Consider the following 13,549-nt stretch of genomic DNA (forward strand, 5'->3'; position numbering starts at 1 on the left):
CTTGCTCAGCAGGGAGCCTGCTTCTCCCTCTCCCCTGCTTGTTCTCTCTCTCTCTCTCTCAAATAAATAAAATCTTAAAAAAAAAAAAAGGTCCTATTTTTTCTTTGAATGTCCTAAGCCCCTCTTAGCTATAATTTTAAAAACTTTTTATATCTGACAAGGGGTTAAATCCAAAACATATAAAGAACTCATTCAACTCAATAGCAAAAAAACAAACAAGCCAATTAAAAAATGAACAGGGGCGCCTGGATGGCTCAGTTAGTTAAGCATCAAACTCTTGCTCTCAGCTCAGGTCTTGATCTTGGGGCTGTGAGTTCAAGCCCCATGTTGGGCTCCAGTTTGGTTGTGGAGCCTACTTAAAAAAAAATGGAGAGAGGATCTGAATAGATATTTTTCAAAAGAAGACATTCAGGGGAATCTGGGTGGCTCAGTTGGTTATGCATCCAACTCTTGATTTCGGCTCAGGTCATGATCGTGGGATCGAGCTCTATGTCAGGCTCCACACTCAGCATGGAGTCTGCTTGTCCCTCTCCCTCTGCTCCTTCCCCTGTTCTCTCTCTCTTCCTCTCTCAAATAAATAATTAAATCTTAAAAAAAAAAAAAAAGACATACAGATAGCCAACAGACACATAGGAAGATACTCCACAACATTAATCATCTGGAAAATGCAAATCAAAACCACAATGAGGTATCACCTCACATCTTTTAGAACGGCTATCATCAAAAAGACAAGAAATAACCATTGGCAAGAATGTAGAGAAATGGAAACCTTTATGCACTGTCAGTGGGAATGTAAATTGATGCAGTCACTATGGAAAACAGTATGGACATTTCTTTTAAAAATTATAAATAGAACTACTATATGATACAGCAATTCCACTTCTGGGTATTTATCCAAGGGAATGAAAACACCAATTTGAAAAAAAAAAAAATGCATCCTCATGGTCATTGTGGCATTATTTACAATAGCCAAGATACAGAAACAACCTAAGCGCCTACCGATGGAAGAATGAGTAAAGAAGATGTGATCTATATCTATATCTACATATCTATCTATATATCATAATGGGATACTATTCATAAAAAAGAATAAAATGTTGCCATTTGCAACGACATGGGTGGAACTTGAGGGCATTAGGCTAAGTGACATAAGTCAGGCAGAGAAAGACAAATACCATATAATCTCACTTATATGTGGATTTAAAAAAATAAAACAAAACCAAGCTCACGGATAAGAGAACAGATTGGTGGTTGCCAGAGGCAGGGGATGGGGGAAACACAAAATGGGTGAAGGGGATCAAAAGTACAAGTGTCTAGTTATAAAATAAGTCATGAGGATGCAATATACAGCATGGCAACTATAGTTAATACTGTATTGCATATTTGAAAGTTGTTAAAAGAGTAAATCTTAAAAGGCATCACAAGAAAAAAATTTTTTGTTAACTATCTGTGGTGCTGGATGTTAACTAGAATTACTGTGGTGATGATTTTGTAATATATACAAACATCAAATCATTATATTATATACCTAAAACTAGTAATGTTACATGTCAATTTAAAAAAAACAAAGCTTTTTTAGAATCCGAGCCCCTAAAGATAACTTGTCAAACTTCCCTTTGAAACGTTCTGTATTACAACTAACAACAATTTGTGTGGTTAAACTGTCTATACACATAAGTTTCATTCTGTTTCACAGCCCTTTCAACTACAGCTCACATACATATTCAATTCTCTGGACCCAAGTTATCTATTTGGAAAATGATAGATTCATGTCTGAATCAACCCCAACCTCCCATAAGAAGAACTAAGTTACAATCTGCATTACATTAACATGGTTTCTGTGATATGAAAACATGAAAAACATTTACAACACAGAATTTAGTTCTAATTACTGAGATAAAGATAATTCAAAAACCCTGAAGAGAGGACTTTTAGCTCTCTAACTAGGCACGCACTTAACCAAATTAAGGTAAATATCTCATGTGGCTTGATGATAACTCAAAAATATAAGCGCCTTAATTTAAATACAATTTGCTCAGCAAATTAACAAAATAAAGCACCTATCCCAATCAAATCAATGACATTCCTATATACTAGTGATTGAAAACTAGAACAGGCAAAGTAAAGTGTGATTTCATTTTAAAACTCTTAAATATCTGAAAATTAATTTAACTCAGGACTTCAATTAATTCTAAGAAAATTATATAACCCATAGTTCTAAGTCAGTAAGTATTCATTTACTTAATTCTTTTAAGTTGTATTTTTTTCCCACTGAAAATTCATTTTTAAAAATTTAGGGACAGGGATGCCTGGGTGGCTCAGTTGATTAAGCCTCTGCCTTCGGCTCAGGTCATGATCTCAGGGTCCCAAGATCGAATCCCACATCAGGCTCCCTGCTCAGTGGGGAGCCTGCTTCTCCCTCTGCCTCTGCCTCTCCTCCCCGCTCATGCTCTCTCTCTCTCTGACAACTAAATAAGTAAGTAAATAAATAAATCTTTAAAAAATAAATAAAATAAAAATATAAAAATAAAAATTTAGGGACAGTAACACACACAAAATCTCAACCTGTTAACACAAAAGCTATTTTTATTTCAGAATATTTCCTAAAACTTTGTTATCGTATATATACATACATTTCACATAACTGTAGTAACAGTATAAAATTTTGCCAACTTGTTTTGCTAACGATATAAAACATTAACCATGTTTCTATATAGATATTCTGGGAAAAGTTATCCTTTTTAACACCACAGTATTAACCTATAGTAATTTACTTAACCACCAATGCTGACATTTAGGCTCTTATCATCAATACTGTCAAAAACTTTCCTTGCATTTTTCCCCTCATTTGGGTTATTTTTTCAGGACAAAGTCCCACATACAGTTCTACTCAGTCAAAATATACAATTTGAGGACCTTGGTATATATAAGTGATTTCTGAAAGTATTATGCTAATTAAAAATTCTGCTAGCATGAGTATACCATGAAATTCACACAAACCTCACCATCTCCAACTACCTTTCTGAATCCTCCCTCATTTAGAGAGATATAAAATGTTCTCTCATAGTTTTAATTTGCATTTGTTTGATCACTTGTGAGATTAAACATTCCCCTTTGTGCTTGTTTTTGAATTTCTTTTTTTTTTTATTTTATTATATTAATCACTATACATGAATTTCTTCTTATGAGAACTTTAAGTTCACACTGGTATTTCATTTATCTACCAGGATACTGAGATTTCAGTTATAAAATTTAATAAGTTCTTTAAATTTCTTATAAATATTAATCTTTGTTACTTAGCTCAAATATTTCTCCTAATCTTTTTGTTTCTTTCATTTTGGTTTTACTAACATTTGTTTGTACAAAAAATCTTATACAATTATTAAACTCTATAAAACACCCACAAGGTTGATAAATATGCTACTGGCTGTAATGCTTATTTTCTCTTTAATCGGCCCGCAGTTTATTTACATCTATGATATTAATGTTTTTTAAATAGGCTCCACACCCAGCATGGAGGCCAACATGGGGCTTGAACTCACGACCCCGAGATCAAGACCCGAGCTAAGATCAAGAGTCAGACACAACTGACTGAGCCACCCAGGTGCCCCTATGATATTAATTTAAATTTAGTTACAGAATTAGAAATTTGTACTAAACTAGACATGCCCTGTCTCATGCTGCTAACTGATGTGAAATAAGATAGGTTTTTTTCATGGTCCAAAGAGATAGGGGGAGAAGAGAGTAAGTTAACTCAAATAATGTGGAAATACTATAAATAATCTGAATACTACAAATTTAACTGTAACATTTACCACAGAAAATCAGTAGAAATGTATAACATTACCTAAAGAGACAAAATGGCTTCCAGGCCTGCATAACTTGGTTATAGCCTAACTGAAACTGTTAACGTATCTATTTTAAAAGATGAATGCGTCATTCAGAAGAGACACTGGTTAGCCACTCGAACATATGGTGAGAGGAAAAGGTTAAATTTGGCAAGGCCAATTCAAGTACACTCTAGGAGAGTTGTCTGGTACCAGGGGGCCAGTGTATTTCTGCTACATGGAAGGAGGTTAGTATAGAGATAGCTGCCTGAGGCTATCTTCGCCTAATGTTATTACATAGTTTAGTCCTAATTAATAAATCCTGTTGTTCAATATTTAGAATGTTATATCTGTTCCCTTTGTTTTCATAGGATCCTTTGCTGCATCCACCACATTTGATATGCGTTCTACCACTATAAGTTAGTTACATTTTCTAGAATTTTTAATAAGTGGAATCAAATAACGTGTATTCTTTTTTGTCTTGCTTCTTTTATGTATTGTAATTGTTCTGAGATTCATCTACTTTGTTAGGAGTACAGCTCAGTAGTAGTCCACTATATAGATATACCATAACCTGGTATTCATCTTCCTGTTGATAACCACTTAGGAAAAACCTGGCAGCTTCTTAAAATGTAAAATACCCACCTACCATATGATGCAACTGTTCCACTCCTAGGTATTTATCAAGAAAAAAGAAAGCATATGTCCATATAAAGACTTGTACATGAATATACATGGTATCTTTATCTGCAGTAGCTTAAAATTGGAAACAGTCCATTTTTACCCATATGTGAATGAATAAATAAATGAATTGTGGTATATCCATAAAATGACATATTACTCAACAATACAAAGGAATAAACTACTGATACACTCAACAACATAGATGAATCTCAAAATAACTAAGCTGAGTAAAAGAAGACAAAAAATGAGTACTTATTTCTTGTCTTCTGTTCTTTTTTTTTTTTTTTCCTTTTCCTTCATTTCATTGTTTTCCTTCTCTAGTTTAAAAAAGAAACACTCTAGGGGTGTTCTGTCAGTATAGCATGTGACCCTTGATCTTGGGATTGTAAATTCAAGCCCCATTGGTGTAGAGATTACTTAAAAATAAATCTTAAAAAAAAAAAAAAGAAAGAAACACTCTTACTTGTTTTCTTTCATTGGTTACATTTGAAAAGTTTTTACTTTGGTTCACACAGCACATGAACCTTAGAATACTGAAATTCCAACCAAACCCTCCTGACTTACATGCCACTGTAGGCCAGTACAATACTGTAGTTCTGCCTTGCTTGTTAACCACAAATTAGACATTACAGTAATGTCCAGTTATCTGTGGGGGATATGTTCCAAGACCCCCAGTGGATGCCTGAAACCAAAGACAGTACTGGACCCCGTATATATGTACCATATATTATAATATATGTAAACATATATGTAGTGTTCATATTATATATATATGTTGTTCACACCCTTGAACAACATGAGGCTTGGAGAATGCAATTGAAAAATCCATGTATAACTTTCGACTTGCCAAAAACTTAACTACGAATAGCCTATTTTTGACTGGAAGTCTTACTGATAACATACAGTCGATTAACACATATTTGATGTATTATAGGTGTTATATACTGTATTCTTAAAATAAAATGAGCTAGAAAAAAATGTTACTAAGAAAATCATAAGTTAGAGAAAATATACTTACTGTACTGTACAAAATCCACATGAGTGAACCTACACAGTTTAAACCCATGCTGTTCAGGGGTCAACATACTATATTTTTTCTATACATACATACCTACCTATGATAAAGTTTAATTAATAAATTAGGCATAGCAAGAGATTAATAAGAATAATAAAATAGAACAATTATAACAATATATTAAAAGTTATGTGAATGTGATAACTTTCTTTCTCAAAATATCTTATTGTACCGTACTCACTTCTCTTCTTGCAATGATGTGAGATAAAAAAATGCCTACATGATCAGATGAAGTGAGGTGAATGATGTAGGTATTGTGACGTAGTTATTACGCCACTAATGACCTCTGATGCTGCATCAGGAGAAGGACCATTTGCTTTTGGACTGTGGCTGACCACGGGTAACTGAAACCACGGAAGTGAAACCACAGATAAGAGGGAACTACTGTGAGGGTGCCTGACTGGCTCAGTCAGTGAGCGTGCAACTCTTGATCTTGGTGTTGTGAGTTTGAGCCCCATGCTGGGTATAGAGAGTATAAAAATAAAAATCTTAAAAAAAAGGTGGGGGGAGAACTACTATATTATTATTACTGTTTCCTTCCACCAATGTTGGCTTAGATTTACTCATGTTTTCTTTATTCCCTTTTCTTCTTTTATTTCATACCTTCCTTTTTTTTTTTTTAAGATTTTATTTATTTATTCATGAGAGAGAGAGAGAGAGAGGCAGAGGCAGAGGCAGAGGGAGAAGCAGGCTCCCCATGGAGCAGGGAGCCCGATGCGGGACTCAATCCCAGGACCCTGGGATCATGACCTGAGCTGAAGGCAGACGCTTAACCGACTGAGCCACCCAGGCGTCCCTCATACCTTCCTTTTAGGAGCATTTTCCTTCTTGAAGTATACCATTTAAAACAGTATTTATTAAAGTGTGGATAGTGACCTACTGGTTTCTCTATGCTTGGCATTCTACAGCTGGACAATAGTAAGATGTATTTCTTTTTATTTACCCTGATTGAGATTCACTGGGTTTCTTAAATCTGACAATTGTGTCTTTCATCAGTTCTGGCAAAATTTTAAAGGCAAGTACAAATATTGCCTCATTCTTATTCCATGTTTTCTTTTTGGAACTCTTGATTAGATCATCTCATGATCTTTTATTTTCAGTAACTTTTTTCTCTATGAATGGTCTTCTGTGTAGTCTCTCTTTAACTGTGCCTCATATGCTGGTTTTTGTTTTTGTTTTTTTTAAAGATTTTATTTATTTTTTAGAGAGCGAGCGAGCGAGAAACAGCATGAGAGGAGAGAGGGTCAGAGGGAGAAGCAGGCTCCCCGCTGAGCCGGGAGCCCGATGTGGGACTCAATCCCAGGACCCTGGGATCATGACCTGAGCCGAAGGCAGACGCTCAACCATCTGAGCCACCCAGGCGCCCCATATGCTGGTTTAACACACCATTTAATCTTTAAGTTCTGTTATAATTTTCATTTCTGATATTCTAATTGGTTCTTATTTTAATGTGCCTGGTTACTTTTAAGTGCTATTACTCTTTATTTATATTTTAGAATCCCTCTTTTATTTATTAAACATTAAGTACTTATTTTATGTATTAGATATTTCTAACAGCAGAAATGTCTGTAGATCTGTTTTGTTTATGGTTCTGCTCTTCGTTCATAACATTTTTTTTCCCTTGTTATGTTCTGTGATTTATTTTTATTTTTATTTTTTTGTTATCTTCATTGCCTTTTTTTTTATTATGTTCAATTAGCCAGCATATAGTACATCATAAGTTTCTGATGTAGTGTTCAATGATTCATTAGTTGCGTATAATACCCAGTGCTCACCACCACACATGCCCTCCTTAATACCCATTATCCGGTTACCCCACCCCCACCCCCCCTCCCTTCGCTGAACGGGAAGAAATCAGGGAAATCAGAGAGGGAGACAAAGCATGTTCTGTGATTTTTAAAAAATGAGTAAGAGCTTATTTGTTAGAATTTTAATGATGATACTTTGACAACTAGGTTGTTAACTCCCTCCACGGAGGATTTTTAATTGTTTCTGCCAGGTACTGAAAAGTGTTAGAGATCCAGGTCCACTTTAAATTAAAATTCTCTATTTGTGGGAGACCATGAAAATAGGCCTTTAGGGACCAGGAAAATAGTATAAATTAAGGCCTCAAATCCAAGTGAATGTGAGCTGGTAACCAGGTATTAGTAGGAAAGATTTTACTTTATTTTTGTTTACTTAATTTTTTTAGCAATCTCTACACCCAACGTGGGGCTTGAACTCACCACCCTAAGATTAAGAGTTACATGCTCTTCTGACCGAGCCAGCCATGTACCCCAGTAAGAGAGATTTTAACTCCACCCAGAGCTGTCTGCCTCTCCAAGATGGTCTCTGATGAGGCTCCGTACCCTTTGCAGAACCCAAGGAATTTTCCAGTCCCCATCCCTTTCCCTGCACAAGTTTCTAATGCCAACAGAAAGCCATGTATACCCCCAAAGTATTTAGTGACTTCAGCACTTGCTTACCCCACAGGATGTATTCGTTCTGTTTCAAGCCCCCAAAAGCTTCCTTTATCTTCTTATGGGTTCATCCATTCATAATAAAGGTTTTTTAAATACTGAATCTAGTGTTTAAATATTTGGTGGAGGGAGGGATTCAAGAACTCTTGTCTATCATACTGTTGGAAATGGAAGTCTATTTAATATTTCTGCCATTGCTTTGTGAAATTTAAATCAGGATATTATATTTATTCCTGATAATTTTATTTTAGTATGTTACTGTAATCTATGAATCTGTCAAGAACATTTATATTCTTGATTGAGTTGTTATATTAGCTTACCTTAGAAGTTGTATATCATCAGCAAATTTGTTTCAACTTTCTTAGCCTTCACCAAAGTCACTGATCAACACAGCTTCTGACAAAAAGAAAAGCTTCAAAATTAATTTTTAAATTCTTATAGCAAATCCAATATAATTTCTTACTGTTATCAGGTACACAGAATTATAAATTAAATTTCCATCATTATCATATATAGATAAACCAAATTAAAACAGGAAAATCCCTCTACCCCCATTACTTCAAGCACCAGAACTTTTAGGAAAGATCTTAGTGTTGAACTGAATGAAAATATTTTATCACTGGGGAAACCAGTAGTAGTGTGAAGGGGTGGCTTGGGTGAAGGGAGCCCTAGCACCCCCAAAATCTCCATCAGCACTCATCTTCCACAGGAGGAAACATAACTTATTAAAATAGTATCTTAAAAGCCAATTTTTATAAAAAGGCTGTGCAAAGCTTAGAAGAGCTTTTAAGTATCATAAAAGGAAGCTTTGAAGGGTTTGGTTTTGTTTTGTTTTGTTTGCTTTTCACAGCATCATTAAAACCCATGACTACCAGATTTTTTTTCTTTTCTGCTTTGAAATACTTTTAGTTTGGGTCTTTTACTAATTTCAGTCATCAATGGCAACTTTTGTAAAATTTTTATCTCCAACATCAATATAAGGATATGTGTATGTGTGTTTACATTTCCCCATCAGAAATAAGAGAAAACTTACACTTCTCTCCTTTAGTGCATTGCTCTTGCATGAAGAAAATATAAACCACTGACTTAGGGTCTGCATATTTATGTATTTTCTGAGCAGCAACTACTGGTTTAAATAGAACATTTAGCTCCTGATGTTCTTTCTTCTCAATATTTGGTGTATATCCTGCAATAATGTAGTAGAAAAAGCACACGCTCTGGAATCACATAGATCTGGGTTTAAAGGTCAACCTCCCACTCAGTAACTGTCTAATCTGAAGCAAATTACTTAACCTCTCTGAACCTCTTAAGAATAAAATATCAGAGATCAGAGTCTCAGTGGGTATCTGCAAGAGTCAAATGATAGATATATATATACATAGTGCCTGACCCAGTGCCATATAACAGGTACTGTTATGTAGCTGTCCTGGGTATTTCACTTCCACTTTACTCAATCTGTCAAAGAACTTTCCAGACTACATTTTCTTAATTTACAGCCTTGATGAACTTCTGTGGTTTGTTCAACAATTATTGACATTTTGCAACATCTATTTTGCCCAAAAATATACATAAAATACTTTAAAGATAGCAATATAACAATAATAATGTTGAATACACCCTGCTAAGAAAATACAGTCCCAAGTCTAGGTTCTAGAATTACTAGAAATTGTTCCTTTTCTTGTATGGTTATGACAACAAAATGCTATATAGTTATGTACATTTGTTTCCATTCCTTTTTAGATTTCTCTTTTTGTTCTACTTTTTAAATTTAACTTTTGAATATGTAAACATACATGATTCAAAGATCAAACTGTATAAATAAATTATGAGAAATATCTCTTCCATTGTTGGCACCTTTCCCATTCCCTCCTTCTACCTATAGATTACTGTATATATTATTCCACGGGCTTTTGGTTTTTTCCCACTTCATAATACATTCTGCAGATCATTCAATGTTGTTGGTACATGCAGACTTCCTACATTTTCTTTTATGATTTCTGGGGGCAAGAGTGACTTGGAAGGGGAATGGAGATTATTCCATTGTTGGATGAACTTTAGTTACTTAGTCCCCTATTAATGAGCATTTAGGTTGTTGCCAATCTTTTGCTAATCCAAGTATTGGTGCTATGAGTAACTTTTTAGAAATGCCAGTTTATATTTTATGTCAATGTGTCTTTAGAACAGATTCCTAGAAGTTAGGTGCCTGGATCAAAAAGTAAATGCGTATCTAATTTTGTTGGATACTACCAAATTCTCTCTCAAGCTTTGTGCTTTTGTATCCGTACCAGCAATGCATCAAAATGCCTGTTTCCCCATAGCCCACAGAGCATTATTACATAATTTTGGATTTTGGTGAGAAAGGCTTGAGTGTAGCTGTAATTTTTAATATAGCTTTAATTTGTATTTCTCTTTGTATGACTTAAGTTAAACATCTTTCATATGCCTGTCATCTGCATTTCTTTTTCTGTGAACTCTCATATCTTTGGCCCATTTTCTATTGGGTTGCTGGTCATTTGCTTTGACTTCTAGGTTAGTTTCATTAAGGAGATTAGCTCTTTGTGATAGAAGTTCAAATATTTCTTCCTACCTTGTCATTGGCCTTTTTGCTTTGCTCATGGCACTTTTCATCACGTAAATTTTTTTTTTAGTATATTGGAATTTATCAAGGTTTTAATTTTTTTCTGGGATGGAGTCATAGTGCTAAAATCCTTGACTTATAATTTCATAGACTTTAAATATGTTGTTCCATGGTTGTTTTGTTTTGTATGTTGCTGTTGAGAAATTTGTTCCTAATGTCTTCTCTCCACCTGGAAGCCCAGAGGAACTTTTCATTATCTTCAATGTCCAATAGTTTTATGACTTGTATTGGACCATTCTAGAACAATTTTTATAGTACACAATGAGCCTTTTCAAAGTAGATTTGAGTCTTCTGTTACTTCCAGAATGTTTTCATGGATTGAAGTTTAAATATTAGCTCTGCTATTGTTTTTCTCTTCTTAGGAACTCTAATTTTTACATATTGTCTGTATCATTCACTTTTTCTCTCTTTTTACCTTTCTTTGTTTAATTTCCATTCTTTTGGCTATCTGCAAGTCTTTCCTCAATATCTCTTACATTCAGTAAATCTATTCTCCCTTAGGTATCTTGGATGTTAGCTTCCTTTTGAAAGATTTTTTTTTCATTTTACTTCCTGAGTTCAGTAAATTTACTTTTCATATCTTCCTCTTTTTTTCCATTTATTTTGGGGTTCTGAATTTGTATTTGAGACCTTATTTCTGCAAATGCTTGTTCAGGTAGAGGAGTATTATGCTGTGGTTTTCTTTAGCTCTGTTGAATTACCGTTTTCATCTGCTTTATGGTCACATTTTTTCTGGTGCGTTTCCATTATATAATGTAATGCTGTATGGCTCATTTTTATTTTTTTCCTTACAACTTAGTATGTAGTTATAACATAGTCCATTTCCCCATGTATTTATGCCACCCTACTAGGAAGAGATTTGTTTTGTTTTACATTGCATGGATGTACTGCAGTTTTTAAAAACCCATTCTCCAATTAAGAGACAGCTAGGTTGTTTCCAGTTTTTGGTGATTACAAATACAACTGCTATAAATATCTGCAGAGAAGTGATTATAGGTTTCATTTCACTTTTCATGAGAAAAGCATGTAACAGTCTTTGGGGATATGCAAACTAAAATCATAATGAGATGCCATTACATATCCCATATGATGGCTAAAACTAATAAAACAAAATCACTGGTGCCAATTGCCGGCAATAAAGAGAAGCTAATGGAGCTCTCTTACCTTGCTAGTAAACTTCAACCTAGGAGTGGGATTGCTAGGTTACATAATAAAGGTATGTTTAATTTTATAAAAAAACTGTCAAACTGTCTTCCAAATGGCTGTGGTATTTGCATTCCCACCAGCAAGATCTGAATCTTGTTGCTATGCATCCTGGCCAGCACTTGATATTTTTTTCTTTCTTCCTCCCTTCCTTTCTTTTTCGGGGGGGGGGGGGGGGGGGGGAGGGGCATTCTAAGAGGTTGCATAGTGGTATCTCATTTCATTTCCTCAATTACTATTCTATACTTTTCTCATTTAACACAAAATGGTGACCTTTTTCCAATGTCATTAAATAGCCTATATCACTAAACAGCTTTTGAAAATACTCCTTTTAATAGGCTGAAATATATCTATCATGATGGATGTGTAATAATTTATAAAATTATAAATATAAAAACCATTCTTCTACCATTGGTTATTTTTTTATTTCCAATTATTCCCAAGTATAAAATTACACTGTGATCATAAAGCTTTGACTCCATCTCCATTTCCATACAAGTTTCCTTACAAGAGGGTCAAAGAGTATACATAGTTTTGTCTTGAAGCATTATGACAAATTGCTTGTTTAAATGTTTATTTCTTTAATTACAAGTTAAATATTTTTCATGTAAACAATTTGTGCTTGTTCTTTTGTGATCATGAGTTCATGACCTTTGCATTTTCTCTTATTTGTTGATTTGTAAGAGATGAATACACTCTCCAAAGGTACGGATACTGCTTTACATGTAAAGCAAGCTAGGCCCACCACTGACCTCCCCATCCAATTCTTTATCCTATTTGAAATATGAAATATACTTCAAATGAGCAAACATGCATGCAATACCAACTGCATGCAAACTTGCTGGTGACTCAGGAAGGAGTCTTGCCTTCCATAGAATTATTTTGTTTGTCACAGCCTGAGAGAAACAAAGTAATGTAAGATATGCTTAAATGAAGAATTTGAGTATATGGCAAGAAGAGGTTGTGATTAAACCTGTCTATACTCCAAAAAGGAAGTTGAGCTAGGCATCAATGACTTTCAAAGGTAACTGTGGGCAGTGAGAACCATTACAGAGAGAAAAGGAAAGTACAAAGTAGTCCCTAGGTCTGCAAATGATACAGGCCACAATCATAGTATTTCAGTGTCACAAGCTATGCACCTTACTCCTCCCAAATCTAACTGTGGGAACCTAACAGAATCATCAAAAGTTCATGACAATCTCACAGAAATGAAATTGTTACTTGAAGATTTTTTGGGATAATAGAACTTTAACACTGATATGAGGAATTCTTAATCTCAGGAAACTGAGGGTTGCTGGAGTGGTGGGGGGTGGGAGGGTTGGGGTGGCTGGGTGATAGACATTGGGGAGGGTATGTGCTATGGTGAGCACTGTGAAGTGTGCAAGACTGTTGAATCACAGATCTGTACCTCTGAAGCAAATAATACATTATATGTTAAAAAAAAAAGAATTAGAAGAAGATAGCAGGAGGGGAAGAAGGAAGGGGGGGAAATTGGAGGGGGAGACGAACCATGAGAGACTATGGACTCTGAAAAACTGAGGGTTCTAGAGGGGAGGGTGGTGGGAGGACGGGTTAGCCTGGTGATGGGTATTAAAGAGGGCATGTTCTGCATGGAGCACTGTGTGTTATATGCAAACAATGAATCATGGAACACTACATCAAA

At 34.9% G+C, this 13,549-nt stretch overlaps 1 protein-coding gene across 7 annotated transcripts in view; it reads right to left on the minus strand.

The window, feature by feature from the left end:
* CAB39L (calcium binding protein 39 like) overlaps positions 1-13,549 on the minus strand; it is a 111,063-nt gene that overhangs the window by 93,374 nt on the left and 4,140 nt on the right. For 3 of the 7 annotated variants that reach the window (XM_035003422.1, XM_035003419.1, XM_035003420.1), the window contains exons 1-2: positions 9,079-9,458; positions 8,366-8,441 (exon numbers count right to left, since the gene is read on the minus strand). The gene's annotated coding sequence lies outside the window, so the exon portion shown is untranslated. Of the gene's footprint in view, positions 1-8,365; positions 8,442-9,078; positions 9,459-13,549 lie in introns of those variants that run through there. The other 4 variants (XM_035003423.1, XM_035003418.1, XM_035003416.1 and 1 more) reach the window with 3 other exon arrangements.

The sequence above is a fragment of the Mirounga leonina genome, unplaced genomic scaffold (genome assembly GCF_011800145.1).
Source record: "Mirounga leonina isolate KUSES-001 unplaced genomic scaffold, KU_Mleo_1.0 Mir_127, whole genome shotgun sequence".
Taxonomy (NCBI): Eukaryota; Metazoa; Chordata; class Mammalia; order Carnivora; family Phocidae; genus Mirounga; species Mirounga leonina.